General features: G+C 43.6%; 1 long non-coding RNA gene across 1 annotated transcript; it reads left to right on the forward strand.

Moving 5' to 3' along the window:
- The first annotated feature begins 5,291 nt into the window (after positions 1-5,291).
- On the forward strand, positions 5,292-20,166 carry LOC141996070 (uncharacterized). Its single transcript, XR_012641473.1, has 3 exons — positions 5,292-6,278; positions 6,996-7,258; positions 20,004-20,166. It is a non-coding gene; the product is annotated as an uncharacterized LOC141996070 (long non-coding RNA).
- Positions 20,167-23,484: the final 3,318 nt, after the last annotated feature.

Raw genomic sequence — 23,484 nt, forward strand, 5'->3', positions numbered from 1 at the left:
TATACACGTTTATTTAAGAAATTATGTAGCTTAACACAGTTATTCAGATTCTTAATTTTTACATTTTATTATGTTATAAAATGGTGAATGATGCATTTCTTATTTACTAGATTAATTTTTCATTTGTGACTTGCATCAAGCTGCGTTTGGATGGAAATTGGAATTCAGTTAATGCACAATCAGCATTTTAAAATGTTTTTTTAAAATAAATTAAACTTAAATGTGCTGGATACGTAAGACAAAAACTTATCAAAGTATGGTTTTGCATTTAAAAGTAATTGGTTTATTAAACAAAGGCAGTATTATCTGTAAGTAGATGAATTGAACCGATTGTTTGTGATCACAAACATCTCCAAGATTTTAGAACTAGTATATCTCCTCACTCACACCTAGATTGGAAAGGGAAAACAAGCTTCCTGCTTTTTCAAGACTCTGCTTTTCTCACCTTTCAATGAACTAGTCATTGAACTGCAAAAGTTGAATAAATTGAAATGAAAAAAAGTCAGAAGAGGCTATAACAGCTGGTTTAGCACATCAACGGCTCCAGGTCCAGGGGCATAGCCAGTGACTTCCCGCAGCGCAGTGGTCTAACTGTGCTGAAAACTTAAGCAGTAAACATGGACTGCTTGAAGATCATTTTATTTTAAAATATTTTAACATAGGTTGTTGTAATTTCAAATTTAATTTAAAAAAATTATTTTTAAACACAAGTATATTAAATTTAAATGTCTGTTTTTATTTTTAAAAATAAACTGCTTTTTTTTTTTTACGCACCCTGGTTCATGGTGTTTTAGAAAGTGGGGGTCCAAATTAAATTCCTCAAGATAATTATTTCTTAAAATGCAGAATGGGATTTGTACTATAATCTCTTAAAGATTCTCTACCTTCAAAGTAAAACAAAACTGATCTCTGTGAACACAATATTTTGTCAATTATTTTATTTAAAAGTTATTTTTCAGATTTTAAATCTGTCATACGATGAGACTGGGGATTGTTGCAAGGCAACTAAATAATACTCATACTCCTAGTAAGGGCGAAGTTAGAATTAAAGATGGTAAATTCTTTGGGGCAAGGAGTGTCTCTTTGTTTATTTGTACAGAGCCTAGCATGTGGTGTTGAGTCCTTTAGATGCTGTTTCAATACTACTACCACTAAAAAGGAAGACCATGACATCAACCCCTACTGAAGTTATAAACATGCTAAAATTATGTGGAAACAAGTATTTGGTTATATACAGTAGTTAGCATATTTCAGTCTAATTATTAAGAGCCTTACTTAGAAAATATGCAGAGCTCATAGAAACTAGAGTTGGAAAAAGACCTGCTAGGTTATCCAATCCACACCCTGCAAATGCAGGATTGCACCTTGTGGTACATTTCTTCAATAGAAGCTGAGAAGACTTTGTGTTTCTATTTCTTGACTGTTACTATTTAATTCAGAGTCAGGAACCAACATTTTTTCACTCTTTTTATTCAGGGAAGTTGGGTTCCTTGCTTGGGTTTTATCATCATCATCTTCCTGAAGGAAGATGAGGCTGTAATTCCAGTTTTTCCATATAGAAAACTGGCATACTTTGAAGTCAGATAAATTTACCTTGAGCCAACAGAACAAATACAGCTCTGAAGCTATCTGCTTACCATGCTTCAGCAATTATTTATACTGTAATCCTGGTCAAGATTCTACCAACAAGAGTGTCTCAGTCCTAAACTTGTGTTGGACTGTGCTCTTTCTGCTAGGTCAATTTCTAGAGTTCTCTCCAGAACATGATTGTGGCTTAAAATCATGGTCCTATGGATTTTTACCCATTCTTGTGTGGGATACCGAGTACGATGGATCTTGTGTTGAAGCCGTAAGCTTAAAGCCTCATTGTGTGATTGGCTTGTGTACAAGAACCTTAAGTGACATAGTAAGGGATCAAGTGGGCTGGCTGCCCATTTTTCAGGTCGATCATATGTACACATCCTTGGAATTCCATCTTCCTCATTCCATTCTGCTTGAGTTAGTCCCGTGGACCCCCTGTCTTCCAGGGGTTTACCCTGGCAGCACAAAGCACCAGCAGCCATATCATATCTGATTTGTAATGTTGTACGTTCATAATTGGTTTTCCTATCAAACATGACTGTTCATCAGCATCAAATATATTGCTTTTCTTTTCCTTTGATCACTTCTCAGCTATTCTAAATTGTCACAGTACTCGGGTTATGAAGAAGCAAGTGGCATCATTGATAGAGGGCCTCTTAATAAAGGAAAAGACTTTCATTATTATTAACTGTTTATCTAAACCAGGGGTGGGCAAACTTTTTGGCCCGAGGGCCGCATCGGGGTGCGAAACTGTATGGAGGGCCGGGTAGGGAAGGCTCTGCCCCCCCCAACAGCCTGGCCCCCACCCCCTATTTGCCCCCCCCCCACTTCCCACCCCCTGACTGTCTTCCTCAACCCCCCGACCCATCCAGCCCCCCCCCGGTACCCCCCCTGACTGCCCCGACCTATCCACACCCCTGCCAGGTCCCCCCGGAACTCCCACACCCTATCCAACCCCCGCTGTTCCCTGACCTCCCCAGAACCTCCGCCCCATCCAACCGCCCCCTGACTGCCCCCTGGGACCCCCTACCCAACCCCCTCATTGCCACACGTGCCGCCACCGCCCCCTACCATGCTGCGCAGAGTGGCAGGAGCTCGCAGCCTTGCTGCCCGTGCGGCACCATGGCTGCGGGGGAGGGGGAACAGCGGGGGAGGGGGCCGGGGGTGGCCAGGAGCTCATGGGCTGGGCAGGACGGTCCTGCAGGCCGGATGTGGCCTGTGGGCCGTAGTTTGCCCACCTCTGATCTAAAACTATCTTTGTTTGGCACTTGTACCTAGGTGAAGTACTGCAATACCATCTTGTAGACAAGGCAGAGCCATCCTAATGCATTGGCACAAGTATAAGAAGCCAAAAGTCATGTATTTGCATCAATATGGGCTGTTAATAGGCAGGATGGAACTCCACCTGGAAAAGCAGATAACAGCCATTTGAACTGAACTACACCCATAACTAAGAAAATAAATATCCCTTTATACACCAGTTCAGAACTGTCTTTGTTTTGGAAACAAAGCATCTACAGTTGTGTGGACAAGGTTTTGAGACTAGTGAATCAAAATTAGTCCTCTAGTCCTGGGCAGCAGTCATACTTCACGTTTCCTACATCTGACCTCCTCAGAACTAGCACTTCTATCTCAATTCAATGTTAAGCAATGAAACAATTGACATCCTGAGCCAAGAGTACAGGTGCCTTTTGTTCTTCAGCATCTTAAATTGTGGCTGAAGAAACACTTTGATGTAGTACCGTCGCAATATCTATATCTTCAACAATTGTCATGAGCAGCCAAATGTTGGGATTGGCACTGTTCTTAGTATAAATCTAAATACATACATTTTAATCCTCCTTTCCCGATGATTAAACTAAGTAGTGAGTATTACTAGACATACTAGGGCTACACAACATATTGTAAATACTACATATGCTTTGCAGAACTTGCAAAGTCTTGGGTGAACTTTAGATAGGAGCTGAATACTCAAATGTACTGAGAAGTCAGTCTAGCTGCTGTACACTGGGTATATTTATAAGGAATAGCCTTATAAATATTGGAGGGAGTACTATAATTGAAGGGGGAAAATTTAATTCCTTTAGCATTTGTATACCATAACTCTGTTTAAAATATACATAAAGAACATAAGCACAATAATATATACGCTAAGTGTTTGTATGGATAATATACACATATAGATATATTTCCTCCCCCGACACAGATGAGAAGGTACAGACGTGGCTGTCTTTATTCTGTGTCTGTATCTACTGAGAGTCCCTGGCAGAAGTTCACTAGACAGTATTCTAATTCGTTTTGGCTCTTCATATGAACTCCCTTACCATGTGACTGTCTTTTGTATTCTCCATACTTTTGAAAATAATAAATCCTTATCTCCATAGAGCCTTAGCCAAGATAGCTTTTTATCTTTCATTTTTTACAAACCAGGTCTCTTTCTAGAAGAAAACAAATTACCATAATTTCTCACTCTTAAATGACAAACTCTCTCATATTGTAAATTCACATCTTAGAACGAGTATGGAAGACATCTTGTTAAATCCTTACACTATGTATTTATAATGTAATACAGTAACTTGCGACTACCAAAAGCTTTGGCTCTTTTACTGCCAAATTTGCCACAAGGGTCACTGGGAAGAATGTTTGTATCAGTGGTGCAAGTAGGGTGGTACGGGCCAGTAAGCCATACCAGTAAGCTATTTATGGCCGGTATGGCGTACCGGAAAGACACAGGAGGAGCAGAACGTGGGGTCGCCTGGTGGCCCACATGCCAGCAGCTCCTCCGGCATGGCTGTATTGCCCCCGGCCTTCCACGCTGTTGCGTGCCTGCGTCTCCTATCCGGGGTCTGTACAGCAGCCCCACTGGAGGACAGGGCTGGGGGCAGTACGGCCGCAATAGAGGAGCTGCCAGCATGGGGCCGGCTGGCAGTCCCAAGTTCTGCTCCTTTCGCTGCTTCAATTCCCAGGAGAGCCCTGCGGTTCAAGGCTCTCCCGGGAAGCACAGTGATGAAAGGAGCAGAACCCCATGCCGGCAGCTCCTCCAGCACAGCTGTAATGCCCCCAGCCTCACCCCTCCCCCCCCCAGCCCTGTCCTCCGGTGGGGCTGCTGTGCAGATGCCCCAGACAGGACTCAGACACAGCTGCGTGGAAGGGCGGGGGGGGGGGAGGGCGTGTACCAGTAAGAAATGAATTCTACTTGCACCACTGGTTTGTATACATCTTGTTACAAAAGTTCCATTTCCCTCTCCAGTGTCATCTGTTCTTATACCAAGTTGTAAACAAAATGCTTTTTTCCATCAGCCTTTGGGAGAATCCATGCTCTTGCAATTATGAAGTAGTGTGACCGGATGGCTCATGGATTTGCTATTTAGGAACCTCTCTGGGAAGACTCAACAGATCCTTTGTTTTTCCTCTTCTCTACATTTGCTTTTGATTTAGTTTGTTCTATACAGTATATCTGTGTCAGTTGGCTGCTCTTACCTCTCATTGTTAGCCTCTGAAGAGCTAGGATTTATTTGAACGCTAATATCCTTGATCACTTTATTCACAGCTTGGCTTTGGAGATCTCTCTGACTCTAAAGGTAAACACGAAAGCTTGATGAGACTCTTAAAATCACTGAGTGGAAAATCAGGAAACTGTGTGTGAAATTGGAAGGTGACCAAGGTAGGAAAATCACTTTCCAGGCAGATGCTGTTTCTTTAATTGCTGCTTTTGAGAAGTGCAGCAAGTTCTTTAACTGCTTGGAGGGAAGATTGATATTTTTTCCAAAGACCATCTTGAGCTGCTGTACACCACAAAGCTAGGTTGACGTAAGCATGTGCATGTGTCTACACTTAAATTTGTCTCCCACCAATGTAAGTGCCCTGTTATGGTGACACGGTAGCACCACCTCTGTGCAGCGTTGAGCCATGGTCAATGTACTCGGGTCGATGCAGAGTGAGTGTAGACACTGTTACCTATGTTGCCCCAACAGTGCTCCATCAGCTGACTCACAATGCCTGACACTGACCATTCTGGTCACAGTTGTGAACTGCATTGTCCATGGGTAATCTGGAAGCCCTTTGCCCCCACCCCCCCACATACACTTTAAAACCCCACAGATTTTGAAATGCTCTTTCCTGATTGTCCAGTTTGGTGAGCACACTTAGCAGCTCTCCATTGTTGGGTGCAACTGCCCAGCTGACTATGCCAGCTACACTCTCCAGACGTGCTCCAGCCTAGCATAGACAGGAGATATTGGATCTCCTGGGCCTGCAGGGAGAAGAGGCTGTGCAGGCACAGCTACAGGCCAGCTGTAGAAATGTGAACATCTATGAGCAGATTGCACAAGGGATGCAGAAGGAGTACAGCAGGAATCAGAAGCAGCGCCACATGAAAGCAAAGGAACTGCGGGAGGCATATCAGAAGGCAAGGGAGGCCAATGATTGATCCAGTACAAAGCTGCAGAGCTGCCACTTTTACAAAGAGCTGCATGTCATAGTTGGCGGAAACCCCACCACCACCCCTTGGATAATTTTGGATACCTTTTGAGGAGCCTGAGTTGCAGGCCCCTGACATGAACAGAGAGGAGGATAGGGGACATGTGACCGGAGGCTCCAGCTATGCTGCAAACCATGACCTGTTTGAAATTCCACCACAGTCCAGTTAGTCCTGGGAGTTGAACATGGATGACCCTGATGCAGGAGACGGAACCTCAGTAAGTGTGTAAATGTATTTCCCATTACAATTGATTACTGATGGCATGCCCAACTTAACAGGACACAGCTGCTGACTTTTTGTTAATTTACTCATACTAGGAGAGGTGGTAATTCTACCTCTCTGCTGCACCACTATCGGTTTTCATTCCCAGGGTACAAAGCAGTTTATGAGCTCAGGGGTGTCCCTTGAATCATCCTGAGAGATGACAATAAACCATTCCTGGAGGTACTCTGCAATCCTTTCCCTAAGGTTTCTAGGGATGGCAGCCTTATTTCTCCCTCCATAGTAGGACACTTTTCCCATGCCAATCGGCAATTACTTTGCGGTAAACAGGCTAGCAGCATATGGGCCCATGCGGCTTTGGGATGCCATCGGCAGCAGTGCTGGCTGTGCCTTTGTCACCTTCAGAAGTGAGAGATCAGCTAAAATCACCACTGCCTGTGGAAAATGGTGCCATGATTCGGTGCCAGTGCCCTGAACTCACAGTTTCATGCAACTGAGCAATTTCTTCATTTTCCTTATCCCTGGAGGGCCGTACTCACCATGATTGGTGCTGTGAGTGATACCATGCACAAGCACTCTGAAGCAGAAGTATCCAATAAGCGTGTCTTGTTTATAATGTTAGGGGAGCAAGGGAAGTGAGTTCTGAATCTTAACTTTTGCTTTCTGTTGTGACTATACTGAAAACGGTACTTCTGTGTTGTGTTATCTGCAGCTCTTGCTGTTGCAGCCTTGGAAATTCCCCTTTCACACCCTCAGAATACCCAGGAGATGCACCAAGCTATAATGGGGCTTCTCTGGCGGCAAAGACAGATGCTACAGACTCTTGTGGACCTACAGATTTGACAATCTTGGGCTTGGCTCCCTTTGCAGTTAATGGAGAACTCCATTAAAACACCCCCCTATACCCCTCTTCCCATGTGGCATCGAGGGGGTGCATCCCAACCACTCCACTGAGGACATTAAGTACACCCACAGGTCAGTGTTTATGTACCTAATTGGCCATGAATGCTCTCTCCCATTCTTAAGCTCTGTTCCAGAAACTTAAATTTTTAATGTATTTGCTTTTAACTTGCACAGATTTGTATTTGTCCCGTGTTTTTGTTACAAAATAAAATTCTGTTGTTTGGAAAATCATCTTTACTAGTACCAACATATGCTGCAGAATGCCTACCGGTACTAAAAGCCCCACTTCTTCTTTGTTCAGTGTGACACAATTCATAGAACCAGTGAAGAGAGAACAGTGCAGTAATCATAAATATTCAGCAAGCACCACAAAATTAATCGGTGCATTGACAGTGTTGTATTCACAGATGTGCCCCAAGAACCATACAGTTCCCAACAGGCCCCAAAACTGCAGGGCCAGGTAGAGCCCACTATACCCCAATGCCTTATTGTAGCTCATTTCAAATTGCTCTTTCAAAGCCTCACTGAGTGTTGAGCTCTTCTAATAGCCCTCATGTCTGGCTGTTCCAACTCCGCGAACAGCCGCTCTACCTCCGTCCTCCACCACAGCAGCGACTTTTCTTCCTTTGCATCACAGACATTATGCAGGACACAGTTGGCAGCTATAGCCATTGGGATGTTTTCTTCACTGAGATCCCATCTTTACTCCTGGGGGGAGGGGGGGGGCAGGATTCTGCGCCTAAAAATTCTATGCCAAAAAATTAAAAATTCTGTGTATTTTGTCAAAATAATGCAATATAATCACACCAGCTTCAGTTGTTTTGGTAATTTATTTAAACTACAATACAGAAAAAAGTCACAATAACTATTCAGCATTTCCTACACACATGAAAGTTAAGTTACAAACACGTGGTAACTAATACCCTGTATTCCAGTTATAGTCCTGGGTCTTCATCCAAATGATAATTAAGAACATCAAACGGTGCAAAAAAAAAAAAAGTAGAATGTCATTTTAAATTGCTCAGACTTTCACACATGAAAGTCATACAGTTTTGCTAATCATTGTCGTGGACCTGGCTGGGTACTTTGGGAAGTGCTTGATTCTGATTGTCCTGACATTTTATTGACTACTTGATGATGTTTTATTTGCTCTCAAAGTTTTTGTTTTGTTTTGTTTTTTAATGGGTAAGTAAAATCCTGAGCTGTAATCTAACCCCATTTTGCCACTTTGGCACAGGAAAAAAGTGAAAAAGCACATACATGATCTTCCTAGCTGACTCCCTTACGGTCATTTATAAGACTTTACATCACTTTCACAATGTAGGGGCCTTAACTTTTACAGGCTTTATGCTCCTGGGGGAATTGACTGAGAATGTGAATAGTTAACTAACAATAGGAACATTAACAATGTTACTCGCAGGCAGGCTGCTACATTTCTGCCTCCAGGAAAGAACCTTCCTCATGCATAATAAAAAGACCTATCCCTCCACACCCCCGGCGAGTTGCAGTAGCAAGTGAGAGGGACAGAGTCTCTTTCGCTTGTTGGCAGGCACGCATGCCCAGGCCCTCTCCCCCTGCAATGATTTGCATCTCTGAGGGCTTGTCTACACTCCAAAATTAAGTCGACTTTATCTAATTCGATCTCAAGCCTCCAAATTAATTAAGTCTGCTGTGCGTGGACACACCAGACTCATTGTCTCGATGGAATACATCCTCACTAGCAGTGCCTGCATCAGTGCACAAAGTAGTGCATCGTGGGTAGCTATCCCAAAGTGCAACTTGCCACAGTGTGTTTTGGGAAGTTTGTACAATGCCTCATGGGACCAAAACATTGTTGCAGGGGAGAATGGCAGCATTGCGTCGGCATCCCATGATGCACTGTGCTCCCTCGCTGATATCAACAGCAAACAACCGAGTGGTTTTTCGCGCCTTAAAATCGCCCTACGTACACTATAACCCCAGAAGCATGGAGCCTGCTCAGTTGTGCACTCTTGCTGTGAGCATCTGAACCACCTTGCGCCTTCTCCTGCAGTATTTCCAGAGCCAAAGTAGGGTCCGCCGTGCGGAACATAGGGATGTCTTGGAAGCTGTCCTGCTGCAAGCCATTGAAAAAACAATCCACGGTTGCTGCTGGCAGTCACAGAGCAGCTGCAGTCTGTTGAGTTCCATTTCTGGTCCTGTGAAACAAGCCCTGACTGGTGGGACCGCATCGTTTTGCAGGTACGGGATGGTGAGCAGTGGCTGCAGAACTTTCAAATGCGGAAGGCCACCTTCCAGGAACTTTGTGCAGAGCTTTCCCCTGCCCTGCAGTTCAGCAACACAAAAGTGAGAGCTGCTCTGACAGTGGAGAAGTGAGTGGCGATCACTATTTGGAAGCTTGCAACACCAGACAGTTACTGGTCAGCGGGGAATCAATTTGCAGTAGGTAAATCAACTGTGGGAGCTGCTGTGCTCTAAGTGTACAGGGCTATTAATCGACTTCTGCTACGAAGGGCAGAGTCTGGGAAATGTGCAAAACATAGTGGATGGTTTTGCTGTGATGGGGTTCCCTAATTGCAGTAGGGCGATAGATGGCACGCATATCCCCATCTTGGCATTAGACCCCCTGGTTATAGCTGTCTGCTGTGTGCTCCATAATATCTGTGAAATAAAGGGGGAAATTTTTCCACAGGGGTGGGCAGTTGAGACAGATCACATGGCAGCCATTTTTGAGCAGCCAGACACCAGGGCAATAAGAAGAGCACAGCAAGGGGCGCCACGTATCCGCGAGGCTTTGAAAAGCTGTTTCAATAATGAGTTACAGTAATGTGAGCTGCTTGTCTGTATTGTGCTTTCCCAAACCTTCACCTGGCTTGTATCACTGTCCCTGTAAAGCCAACCCTCCACCCAAGCCCACTGCTTCTACTCAATAAAGAACATTTATTTCTCAAATCCATTTACTTTGTTTAACAAACATAAATAAAGAAGGAGAACAGGAAAAATATAAAAAAAGGTAACCTTGAGGAAAAGGGGTTGTAAAGTTGGAACGGGAGAAACATTTTCAGCTGTGTAATGTAACACCGCATTCCAGACCATCAAAGGTTCCCTTTCCCTTAACTCAGGGGATAATGGACTTTTCACCCACGCCTCATGGAACACTTAGGGGAGGGTGATTCTGCACCAGGCAATGCTGGCTGGCTGTCCACCAGGGTCTGCAGAGGGACTCTACTCCTGCTTCTGTTCCTGCAGTTCAACCAGATGCCTCAACGTGTCTGCTTGGTCCATCATAATCGGAAGCATCTCATCCTGCACCACACGCTCTTGCTCATTGGAAGCTTTCCTGCTCTCAGTGTCCATGTCTAACTTCTCGGACAGTGAAATCCTCCATGTTCTCAATATTTCCTGGCTCTAGGGGAGAATGGATCCACCGCTCGCTTGTCTCCCATTCTCCTCATCCACCATATCATTGTCCTTGTTTTCCCTAGACTCACACACCTGTGGTGTGTCCACATTGCTTGTGGAGGTGCTGGTAGTCACCCCCGAGAATCATATGCAGCTTGTTGTAGAACCGGCATGTGTGGGGTTCAGCACCAGAATGACTGTTCGCCTCCCTTGCCTTCTTGTATGCTTGGCTAAGTTCTTTTATTTTCACATGGCACTGCTGTGTGTCCCTCGTGTAGCCCTTCTCCCCCGTTCCACGAGCGATCTTTGCAAAGATGTCAGCCTTTCTCCTGTGGATCAGAGCTCTGCCTGCACAGACTCTTCTCCCCACACAGCGATGCGATCCACCAGCTCCCGTGCAGACCAGGCTGGAGCTTATTTGGGGCGTGTAGTCTCCATGATCAGCTGTGGTCAAGCTGGCATGCTCCCAATGTTGATCAAACAGGAAATGGGAAATCAAAAATTCCTGGGGCTTTAGCAGGGGAGGGGCTGTTTCCTGTGTACCTGGCTGAAGTGCAGCAGAGTTGAGAATCATCTCCAGAGCGGTCACAGATGAGCAGTGTGGGACACCACCTGCAGGCCAATTAAATTGAATTACACAACGCTGCTTCTGCACTACCTCACGGTTGACCCATGAAAATCAAATTAAGTGCTATGCCTCTCGCAGAGGTGGATTACAGAACTCGACATTAGAGGCAACTTAGGTCAGCGTAAAGGACCCGGTAGTGCAGACACATACATTAACAGGTCGACTTAAGGCGGCTTCCTTCAACCTAACTTTTTAGTGTAGACCAGGCCTCAGGCTCTCCAGGAACGCTGGAATAGACGCACTGCCAGGGAAGAGGCATGTATCCTCCTGCAGATTTCTTTTGTATTTTTCTGCGCAGAGGGGCACAGAAATAGGTGGGCCATACGAATTCTGTGCCCCCTGGAGTAAATCTTATGAGTAAACAACACCATCACCCTTTCAATCTACCAAAAACACATTTGATTGTCATACTGCACCTGCTGAGCCTTGGTGCAGTTGAGGAGGCTGGTGCTTGTCTTCATGAGCCAGGGGAGTATGGGGTAGGCTGCATCTGCCAGAATCATTACTGGCATTTCAATATCGCCAATGGTAATCTCCCAGTCAGGGAAGAAAGCTCCTGCTTGTAGCTTTCTGAACAGTGCTGTGTTCTTAAAGATGCAAGCATCATGCACCTGCCCTGACCAGCAAACATTGTAACTGAAGTGGTGATCCACCAGTGCTTGCATAACTGTAGAAAAGTAGCCCTGTCTGTTGATGTACTCTGTGGCAAGGTGGTCTGATGCCAAAATAGGGATTTGTGTGCTATCACCCCACTGCAGTTTGGGAGCCCCACTGCTGCAAATCCATCCTCTATGGGCTGCACATTGCCAAGTCCTACATAGGAGGAGATGATTAATGGCCCTGCATGCTTACAATGACAATGGCCCCCACAGTGGATTTTCCAGCTCCAAAATGATTTCCCACTTACTGGTAGCAATCAGGTGTTGCAAGTTTCCACAGGGTGATTGACACTCACCTCGCCAGTGTCCGTGCAGCTCTCCTTCTGGTGGCCCTGGGCTGGAGGCCTGCGGCAAAGCCAGTGCACAGATTCCGGAACGTGGCCCTGCACATCTGAATGTTCTGCAGCCACCGCTCATTTTCCCAAGCCTGCACTGTGATGCGATCCCACCAATCGGTGCTTGTTTCTCACGCCCAGAAGCAGCCCTCTGCCATCTGTAGCTGCTTTGTGAATGCCACCAGAAACCTTGAATTGGTGCACACTGTGTCCCACAGCAATCTGTCCTCCGCAAAAATCACCATGTTCCCTGCTGATTTTGTGGTTTTTCCAGCTCCGCAAATACAGGCGAATTGTGCGTCCTGTGCTTGCAACGTGCATGATAGTAGTGCAGATCTGTGCAGGGTGCTTGAATCTGTCAGAGATGGCAGACAGCGGGGAAGGTCGTGTGGATTCATGGGATTTTTAAAAAATGTGTGAAAATTATGGGATATAGATGACACTATGGGATGAGGAAAGTTGCATGATGGGAAATTGACCCCTTGCTCCTAATCACTCCTGCGTGACTTGGCAGTGCATGGTGGGGCTGAAACAAAACTTCCCAAAACACAGTGTGCTGGATGGGGGAGAGTTGCACACTGGGAGACCTACCCATAGTGCATGGTACTGTGCATTGACACAAGCATTCCTGGTGAGTACGCACAGCACTGACATCGGGAGCCAAATATGCACGTGCACAAGTGATATGCTAACTGTGGCGATTTTATGCTGTCATAACTTGTGGCAGCAAAAGTTCATAGTGCAGACATGCCCTAAGATGCTGCTTGTGATGATAGGCTGCCATTAGCAGGCAGCAAGGTCACCTGAGAGGATTCATCACAGAGGTGGGCAAACCAATCCTTTCAGCAGTACCTGGAGGGCATGTGAAAGTGCTTTGGCCTTAATTTAAGCAATGCTTCACCACTTCGCTAGGAAACAGTCTCTTGAAATTCTGGGGCCAAGGTTAAGGGCTTGTCTAAACCGCAAAATTATACTGGTATAAACTAAGGAGTGAATCTAATTAAGCCAGTTATCATCCCTCCTGTGTGGACTCCCCTAATTCTGGTATGAGTGGTCTCTTTCAGTGTAGTTGATATTGCTTGGAAAGGGAGTTAAGTTAAATTGGAAAAAAAACACTTGTCAATTGGAATAAGAATGTCCACCCTGGATTTATACCCATATCTCAGTATAATTAAATACTGTTACAACTAATAAAACTTTCCGGTGAGCACAAGCCCTAAGATTTCTTACTAACCATGTGGCCCATTGTTCTGAGTTCAACTACATTATGGCCTAGGCTTTTTTATAAATTTACTTTACACAAAGGTATTGGATACATTTTTTTTAAAAGCACCTGAATCACTTCTGAAAATGGGACTTAGGATCCTAAATTACTTAGGTGTTTTTAAAAATTGTACTCACTGTTCCTTAGCTTCATCAGGACTAGGCCCGGGTTTGTTTGTTTGTTTGTATGACAATAGTGCCTAGGAGCCCTAGTCATGGACCAGGACCGTGCAGTGCTAGGTGCTGTACAAACACAGAATGAAGATCTTGAATCCCCAATGATTAAACCTCAGCTGCATTCCAGTCTCTTTCTTTGATACAAGACATGTTTTTGGATGTTGGCCTTGATGGGGGTGTTGAGGACCGAGTTCTAATCCTGCAGATTAGAAATTAGTTCCTCCCCTTCTCTGAATTTTGCTAGTTTAATTAATTAAGTGTTAGGGCAAAGGTTGGAAACTCATGGCTCAGGAGCTGCAAGAACCTAACCTTGTAGCAGGATTGCAGATCTCTATTCTGTGTAAATTAAACCAATTGGGAAAATTTCTTTGCACTCTCTAGAGGACCACAGCTGTGCTTATAAATTCATGGCTGACCCTTTTTGGTGCAGAGTGGAGCACAGTGGTTGTGACTCTTGATTCAAACTCAGCATTTCTGTTTCCTGGGAAACTGAGAGGTATTGTTTTCACTCTACATTGGAACAAAAGTGAATATTTTTGGAATTCCTGGAAAACTTACAAAATGTGTTTTTATATTTCATGGCATGTCCACGGTGTAGTGACTGCTACATTATGCACTGCTACTACTGACATATCATTAACTGGAAAAACTTTTCTTCGTTTATTATATTTTTATAAAAAACATTTAAAAAATCCAACGCACAATTTTCCAGAATGAAGGGTTTTTTCAAAATATTTTCCCTATTGGAAACTTCACCAAAATCAGTATGACTTTGCGCAACTTCAGTTTAATTGAAACAGCTTTTTCTGACAAAAAATTATTAACATTTTCCAGCCCGTTGTACTCCCGACTTAGGGAGAGCAAAGAGCATTGCAAAAACTGACCTGAACATTCAGGAAGCACCAGCATGCCCTGATAGGTACTCGGAGATGTTTGGAGATAGAGCAACTGCTGGCTAACACACTGGCCCAACCAACTCAAGGGAACAGAGAGAGAATGAAGCTAGAAAGGGAGCTAGAAAACAGAGGCACCTGCTATCTCTTCTTTCTGCCCTCTGAAGAGTGTGGCCTGGGAGTGGCTCAGCTTGTTGGTGATCAGAGGCTGGCGGCAGAGAACAGTGATCGTGGGGCCATTGGGGGAGTGAGAAATATGAGGAAGGAAGGTAGAGACGGAGGGAAAGACCTACATGTGGAAGAAAGGAAAAAGCTGAGGATGAATCATAATGGAAACTCATTGCTAGTATGCCTAATTCTAATTGTGTTCTATAAAATATGCCTTAATATTACAGTAAGCACACACATATCTGGCTTTAGATATTGGGGTATAATAGCATGTGTATTTAAGTGTGGAGAGAACTGATTATACTGAGGAGCTTAGTGTTTCTAAGTAGGAGAGGGCGATAACCAGCTTTGGTTTTATGCTTTTACAGTGTTGATGGAGGTTTGTGTTTAAGAAATAGAAAGACGGGTGGCTTGTAGTGAGTTGATATTTTAACTTTTCTTGGTTCTGACAAATTACACTGGGACAGAATTCTAGATAAACATATTGGCTTTTCTGTCCTAAAACGTTTATTTCATCATCTGCAGTTTACTGCATTTTGACGGTGTGCAAAATATTCCAGTGGTATTCCCACCAGATCTCCCACCACCAGCCACTTGTTTCCTTTACATCGCTAACATTCACCCTTTTGGCCAAGTCTAAAGATTGTCATGCATGGTCTTGTAATACATTAAATCACAACTGGGAGTGACATGGCAGGGGATGGGGTGTTGCACGTGGGGACACTGCTCATTGTGATGACTTTGTATATCAAGCTGGCTTGGATATAGCTTGCGAACTATCAAGTTCCTGACCCCAAATTTATAAGAACGTAAGAATGGTCTGACCCAGAATGGCCAGTGGTCCATCTAGCCCAGTATCTTGTCTTCTGACAGTGGCCAATGCCAGCTGCTTCAGTGGGAATGAATAGAACAGGACAATTGAGTGATCCATCTCCTGTCGTCCACTCCCAGCTTCTGACAGAGGTTTAGGGACACCCAGAGCCTGTGGTTGCAGCCCTGACTGTCTTGGCTAATAGCCATTGATGGACCTATCTTCCATGAACTTATCTAGTTCTTTTTTCAACCCCTTTATAGTTTTGGCTTTCACAGCATCCCCTAGCCACAAGTTCAACAAGTTGACTATGTTTTGTGTAAAGCAGTACTTCTTTGTTTTTTTTAAACCTGCTCCTGTTAATTTCATTGGGTGACCCGAGTTCGTGTGTCACGTGAAGGGGTAAAGAACACTTCCTTATTCACTTTCGCCACACCATTCATGATTTTATAGACCTCTATCATACCTCCCCCTTCATTTTCTCTTTTCCAAGATGAACAGTCCCCAGTCTTTTTAATCTCTCCTTATATATAATCTCTCCTTATATGGAAGCTGTTCCATAGCCCTAATCCTTGTTGTTGCCCTTCTCTGTACTTTTTCCAGTTTGACCATATATTTTTTTGAGATGGGGTGATCAGAACTGTATGCAGCATTCAAGGTGTGGGCGTACCATGGATTTATAGTGGCATTATGAGAACTTGTCTTATTATCAATCACTTTCTTAATGGTTCCTAACATTCTGTTAACTTTTTTGACTGCTTCTGAACATTGAATGGATGTGTTCAGAGAACTATCCACAATTACTTCAAGATCTTTTTTTTTTTTTTGAATGGTAACAGCTAATTTAGACCCCATCATTTTATGTGTGTGGTTGGGATTATGTTTTCCAATGTGCATTACTTTGCGTTTATCAACATTGAATTTCATCTGCCATTCTGTTGCCTAGTCACCCAGTTTTCTGAGATCCCTTTGTAACTCTTTGCAGTCAGCTTTGGACTTACCTATCTTGAGTAATTTTTGTATCATCTGCAAACTTTGCCACTTCCCTGTTACCCATTTTTCCAGATCATTTATGACTATGTTGAACGGACCTGGTTCCAGTTCAGATCCTTGGGGAACCCCGCTATTTACTTCTCTCCACTGTGAAAACTGGCCATTTATTCCAACCAGTTACGTATCCATGAGAGGACCTTCCCTCTTAAGCAAAGTAAGCAGTCATGGGATAAGAGCCTGTGGTGAGGGAAAAGGAGTACTAGTGGCACCTTAGAGACTAACCAATTTATTTGAGCATAAGCTCACGAAAGCTTATGCTCAAATAAATTGGTTAGTCTCTAAGGTGCCACAAGTACTCCTTTTCTTTTTGTGGATACAGACTAACACGGCTGCTACTCTGAAACCTGTGGTGAGGGAGCTTGTCAAAGGCTTTCGGAAAGTCCCAATATACCGTATCTAAGGCTGCAATTTAGTCACAGAAGTCACAGAATCTGTGACTTCCAAAGACCCTTCTGACTTCAGCCAGTGTCAGCTGCGAGCTGCAGGGTCCCTGTTCCAGAGCTCCCCCGCTGCCCCCGGCCACCAAGAGTGGCAGAGGGAATCCCCGCTGCTCACAGCCGCTGAGGGCGGCAGGGGGGACCCGCTGTTTGGGGCAGTCCCCGCTGCTCCCATGCAACGTGGGCCTTGGTAGCTCCCAGGCACAGCAGGGGGCACCCTGGAGCTCCCAGCCGCCTTCCCTCCCCAGCCACCCAGGCTACCCATTTTGTCATGGTTATTTTTAGTCAAGGACAGGTCACGGGCTTCCGTGAATTTTTCATTATTGCTTGTGACCTGTTGACCTTTACTAAAAATATCCGTGACAAAAACTTAGCCTTAACTATATCCACTGGATCACCCTAGTTCACATGTTATGTGACCAATGACGCTGGATAGTTAAATATTACCTAATTCTCTTTTTCTCTACCATGGTTCAGCTTCAGAAAAACAGTTGCAGATGAAATCATAATATTGGGTATTGTTTATTGTATGGTAGATATTAGAATTTGATGGTTACAAGATATTCTTTCCGAGGCAAAATTAATATTATCCAAGTGTTTGAATGACTTTCTGAAAACAGTAGCTCTAGTAAATCTTGTGTATGAAAGCTGCTTCGCTTATAGCTACTAGGTAGGCTGTGTAAGCATTTTCTGTTTGTTCAGTGCGTGTAGATGAGGGAAACGGGTAAAGTGGCAATTGTATAGACCTATTTAGGGTTGCATGGTTTCTTCTTGTGAAACCAGGGGATCAACTTGTCCTTTTTGGTTTCCTAATAATGAATAAGCTCTGGTAATCAGTGTGTTTTGGAGATTCATAGCTCTTTTCTGAGTTTAGTAAAATTACAAACTTTATGATGGTACGATTTAAGTTTATAGGCTTAGTGACTAGTCTCTAATTCTAAAATATGCTGCCAACAACATGTGTCTTTCGAGAAATTCAGTTGTTTGCATTATTGTTAAAATGTCTGTATGGAATAGGCTATAAAAACAATGTCTGCAGGGAATGGCTGGCCTGTCTCGTAAACCTTGAAGAAACTTTTATATGTAATTCTTACTAGAGTAGACAACTCTTCTCTCCTTTTCCTATTTCCGTCATAAAAGTATCTCACCACAGCTCCAGTCCTGTAATCCGATCCATATGAGTGAACTCTTATGCCCAGGCAGAGCCCTAATGACTTAGAAATGGGACTCTGGCTGTAAGGATCTTCCTACAAGATCAAGTTGCAGGACTGGATCCTCTATTCCAGTGTTTCCCAAACTTGGGATGCCGCTTGTTCAGGGAAAGCCCCTGGCGGGCCCGGCTGGTTTGTTTACCTGCCACGTCCACAGGTTTGGCCGACCGCGGCTCCCACTGGCCGCGGTTCGCTGTGCCCGGCCAATGGGGCTGCAGGAAGTGGCGCGGGCTGAGGGACGTACTGGCTGCTGCTTCCCACAGCCCCCATTGGCCGGGCACAGTGAACCACGGCCAATGGGAGCCGCGATCAGCCGAACCTGCAGATGTGGCAGGTGAACAAACCGGCCCGGCCCACCAGGGGCTTTCCCTGAACAAGCGGCGTCCCAAGTTTGGGAAACACTGCTCTATTTCCTCTGTGATGGATAAGACAAATGAACAGGGCTTTTTATAAGCCACTGCCATGATTACATGCGGTTTTCTTTTAAGACTAATTACAGAAAAATGTTGAACTTTGGCTGGCCCTAGTCACTGGGATAAGCTGCAGGGACAGCTGGTTTCTATGTTGGGCACTCTTTATTCTTGTTGGCAATTATATCCGTCCTGACAATCAGTAAGTTCATGCCAACTGAAATCAGGCACATGCGTGAGATTCTGCTTTGCCTGTGCAGAGGAAATGGCCTGAGAAATTGTTTCACATCCTAGTAAACTTATCGGCATACACTAGAATTCACTGAAGTTCTCCTGAGTCTTGGTATCGGTGCTTTCAAAGCCAGGGGCAGACACCCACTAACGAGTCAGATAGAGGGGCAATGCTGTAGTGAGAAGCGCATCTCCCCTTCCTTCCCCCCCACCCCAGCCTGCTTTCGAGAGAGGTGCTGGGATTTCTACCAGAGTGCTCTCCATGAACCTTGCTTGGGGCTGTATTAACTTTTGCCTAGTACAGCACTTCCTCTTTTGAAAGCTGAGCAGCCCCCACCATGGGTTTGCATCTATCCAGCTTGTAGCCCTTGAATATTCTCTGTCCCACACTGGGTAATGCTGGCGTAGGAGGTGTTTGATAGATTTACAGCCCTCTTCTGGATAGTCGGAAAGAAGAGCAACCACTTCCTTCCTCACTTCCCTTTCTGTATCCCCAGCATTGTCCTGCCTGTTGAGGACAGAAGTCTCTGCTAGTCCTATGCCAGCCTGCTGCGTGCTGCTTCTCTATTTCCCGAAGCTTTTTATTTTACAGTGGCCTTCCTTCCTCAGGAATACTTCCCAGTGATCGCCTCTCTACATAGTTTTCTTGAGCAACAGCAAAGTGACACTGATATTGTCAGTGTCCCTCCTGTCCAATGGGCTCTGAAGAGCAGCAGTGAAAACTAGGGTCTTGTTAGCTTTCCTGAGCAGCAGCAGGGCCACTGCAGGTAACTTGTATTTATTTACAGAATCAGGAAAAGAGCACCACATCCGTTTGTGTTTGCCAGGCTACCTCTGTAATGCATCAGGGCTGGGAAATCAATATAAAAACACAAAACAAAACTCTGCAGACACCAGGCAGCCTACAATTCACTTCTCACAACTGGCAATTGAACTTTTCAAGGCCTGCTTGATAAGTCCAAAAAAAACCCCAGTTGTATTAACTGTAATCGATGGATCTTACAAATGAAAACAACTATAAATCTCTGTGCTGGTATGTGCAAAATGTTTCTCATATAACCTGCTATGGTGAATTACGCTTCCAATTGTAGCTCTGTTGTTCAATATTAAGAATGATGTAATTTCTTAAACTGAAATTATACAAAACATTATTTTGACAGATCTCTATAGATGTGAGGAGGCACAAAAGGGACAGTTTATTCTTTCGAAGTTGCTGGAACTACTTGCAGGAAGAAATAAAAGCTCTGCGTCAATCAAGAAAACAATTTCAATTGTTCAGAACATGCTGCTAAACTAACCTTTGCAGCTACGTTTTTAGACGTACCATGGGATGCATCAAATCCAAGAACGCTTTTCCAGGCTCAAACACTATCCTGGATGAGAGGAGCAGGGAAGGTGGTGAGGGATGCATGGGGGAGAAATCTTCACTGATTACAGTGAAGCTGGATGAGAGAGGCTCATCAAGTACCATAGTGCTGGATTATGCTCACCGTCTCTCTCGTGAAATTCTTGATCAGGCTGTGAAACAATGGGCAGTGACTGAAAGCAAATATAGTGACATTCCTTTCATCGAAAGTGATGTGCCCTGAATTCCAAGGATTATCTTCTCAATAAGCCTCCATTTGTCTGTTAAACAATTCACGTTTGGTGCTATTGCAAATAAATAAGTTCAAGCAAAAGCAGTTGTGATTTAAGCATAACTCCAACTACAGTACTGTGTCTGGAAGGTCAGGGAGCATAAAATGTCCTTTTATTCACGAGCAACTGGACCACAGCAGAATCCATTAATCCAACGTCAGTTGTGATCTGCCATAGGTTGTGTGTGTTCTATCTGCTTTGTATGTGCTGAGTCTGGTCATAATGAATGTCAGGAAAATGGATGTGCAAAACTGCTGCAACTGTAACCACCCCCCAATGGTTGCAGCAACATCAGCACCAAAGATCCTTAAGGATAAGGTACAAATTGTCTTTTTTTTTTAATGTGCTGCATAAAAGCTATTGTGACAATGGATTACTTTATAAACGTGTAAGCCTTGCATCTGCCTGTGATCTTATGTGAGAAATTGCACGTATGATAAAATGCTCTAACTTCTGTTAAATGGGAATCAGGATTATAGAGCTATAGCATAGATAATTGGAATGGGTTCAGTCATAAATTTACCTTTGATCTTTTAGGGTGACCTGACTAAATGTGTGAACTGCTAATTGACTGTTAAACCAAGGCAATGTGCTTTGTAACAGTGAAAAGTAGCAAACCAACCATATGGATTATGCTGCCATTAAATCTGCCCTTCTTAAACGCATCAATAGGAAACACATTAAAGGCACCAATAATCTAATTATCCTGATGAACCATTTAACTGATGCCTTGGCCTCTGCAAACTAGGTGAAGGGTATTGCCTAATCCCTAAAAGCATAAATTAAGGTTGTTTGCTACAGCAATGAATGTTGTTGTCAGTTACATATGATTACTATACTCAGACCAAAGATATTTAGTTTAGCCAGAAAGGTGAGGGAAAATAAATATGCCCCTGAAGATTCATTTTATTAATCAGTATCACTGTGAATGGCTGAGAACATCTCATCTAAATATGATGCTGCATTGTACTGAAATACCACTGACAGGATGCCATTTGGAGCAGCAGGCCTTTCTCATGCTACTGTGAGGGCGCATCTCTTTTTTCTGTTAGTTGAATAGTGAGTCTGACTAAATGATGATTAAATGCCATGGGTCCAAACTATATTAGAGCCAAAAAGCTAAAGCATTAAGGGAACATTTTTCATTAAGAAAGTGCCCTTCTTCAACAGGATTTGTAGTCTGGCCCATCCAAGACACAACTGGGGTCTTGTAGGTTAAGCAAGAGGTGCAAGGATGGATTTTGAGGATGGGCTTTGCAATATGTTCCCTAAAGCCAATGAGCATAGTTTTGCACTCAAACACTATATCCAGCTGCATGCCTCTTAGAAGCTTGGTTTCTTTGCATTTGTTTCCTCCTCCATCAAAATCCATTGTCAATAATAAAAATGCCTAGATAAGGCAGTCAATAAAGTAGGTGCATATTTCCATTCATTCCACTTGTAATTTAACAGGCAAATAATGGGTTTGCAACTTTTTAAATAGAAAACGGCTTTTCCAGGCAAGTTAAAGGCATTTTTGAAAATTTTATTAAATAGTACAAAAAATGATAGTTTGAGTAATATTTTTGGGAATTAGAATGGTCATCTCTTGCTGCTGCTAAGATTGAGCCACAATCTGTCCATGTAGGAGAGAGAGAGAAAATATGGATGTTTATGAAACAAATTGAAAAAGGAGTCAAGTTATTTTGGGTTAGTGTATACAGGTAAATGACAATTTACCAGGAGTAAATTTCATAAAGGAAAAGTAGTTTCCAATAACGCAGCCCAAGACTGACTTGAAATAAAGGTCTCTTATTCACACTGAAGTTAATTCCATAGATCACACTCTGCTGCTATTTAGAATATTTTCCCAAGCCCTTGAAGAAAAGGAAAAACAATTTGGATCCACTCAATTGAATACTGTCGTCTTCTCCATCTCTGTATTTTAAAATGGGCCATTGTGTTAATAGACAAAGCCTGTGATACACCACGTCCAACCTAAATCTAACTGAATCTCTCTGAAGCTATAGTGAGTACAGTACATTCAGCCATGCTCTACAGGTGCCCTCACTAAAAAAGGTGATTCCAAACATGAAGTGAATTTAAAAAAGAAATGGAATAATCAGCCAGAAAAAATGAATCCTGTCTTAATTTACTGTTTGGTTAATCAGTCTAAAAAGGGAATCTCTTCCTATGTAAGAAAGAGAAAAGGTAGGAAAACAAATCTCTCCCTCACCTAGCATCAGATCATGTGTGGTATGGTACAGCAGGAAAATAACTTGTCCCATTGCTGAAGACAGTGATTTTTTTTTTTTAAATCACTATTAACTGAACGGCATAGACATTGCTTCTGTGCATCTGCTATTCCAATGACATTTCCCCGTGATTTATTTTTAAAATACACTTAGCTGTAATCTGAAATTAACAGCACTACAGTTTAAGGAGTAGGAGGCTGGGTTTCATATTACACTTCAAATCCAATTCAGGAGGACTAGATGAAGCTTGTGTTGTAGTAAAAGCTTATTCCTATGTCAAAAGAAACCTCTTAACACCATTAGCCGCATGTTAAGCATTGGTTATGAAATGCCAAGGAATGAGCTACTTTAGATATTAAACTGAATCCCATTTGCAGCGCTGTTCCCTTTTTTGCAGAGAAGTTGGCAATAAAGTGTCAGTTTAACAAAGTTTGGAAAAAGGCTGCCTATACAGATCTGTAGTTAAGTACATTCTTTTCATTTCCTGCTCAAGTAGCTGCATTATCTGTTACTAAAATGCTCTAGTTAATGATGTCCTCATTTACAAATTAGTATACATTCGTTATTTCTCTTCTTCCAGTGGCCCCCTACTGCTCTGTGTGCCAACAAGGGGGAAGGAGACTACTTTCATGCTTCTGCCTAGCAGCCTGACTGCGTGCTATAAGCCACAAAGAGAGAGTTCCAGGCACTTGAATGCTCAGCTGTTTTACGGGGGTCCTTAATCAATAAGCTGATCTATGAAAACAGATAAATTATGTCTATACCCATA

The sequence above is a fragment of the Natator depressus genome, chromosome 11 (assembly GCF_965152275.1).
Source record: "Natator depressus isolate rNatDep1 chromosome 11, rNatDep2.hap1, whole genome shotgun sequence".
NCBI classification, from domain to species: Eukaryota; Metazoa; Chordata; order Testudines; family Cheloniidae; genus Natator; species Natator depressus.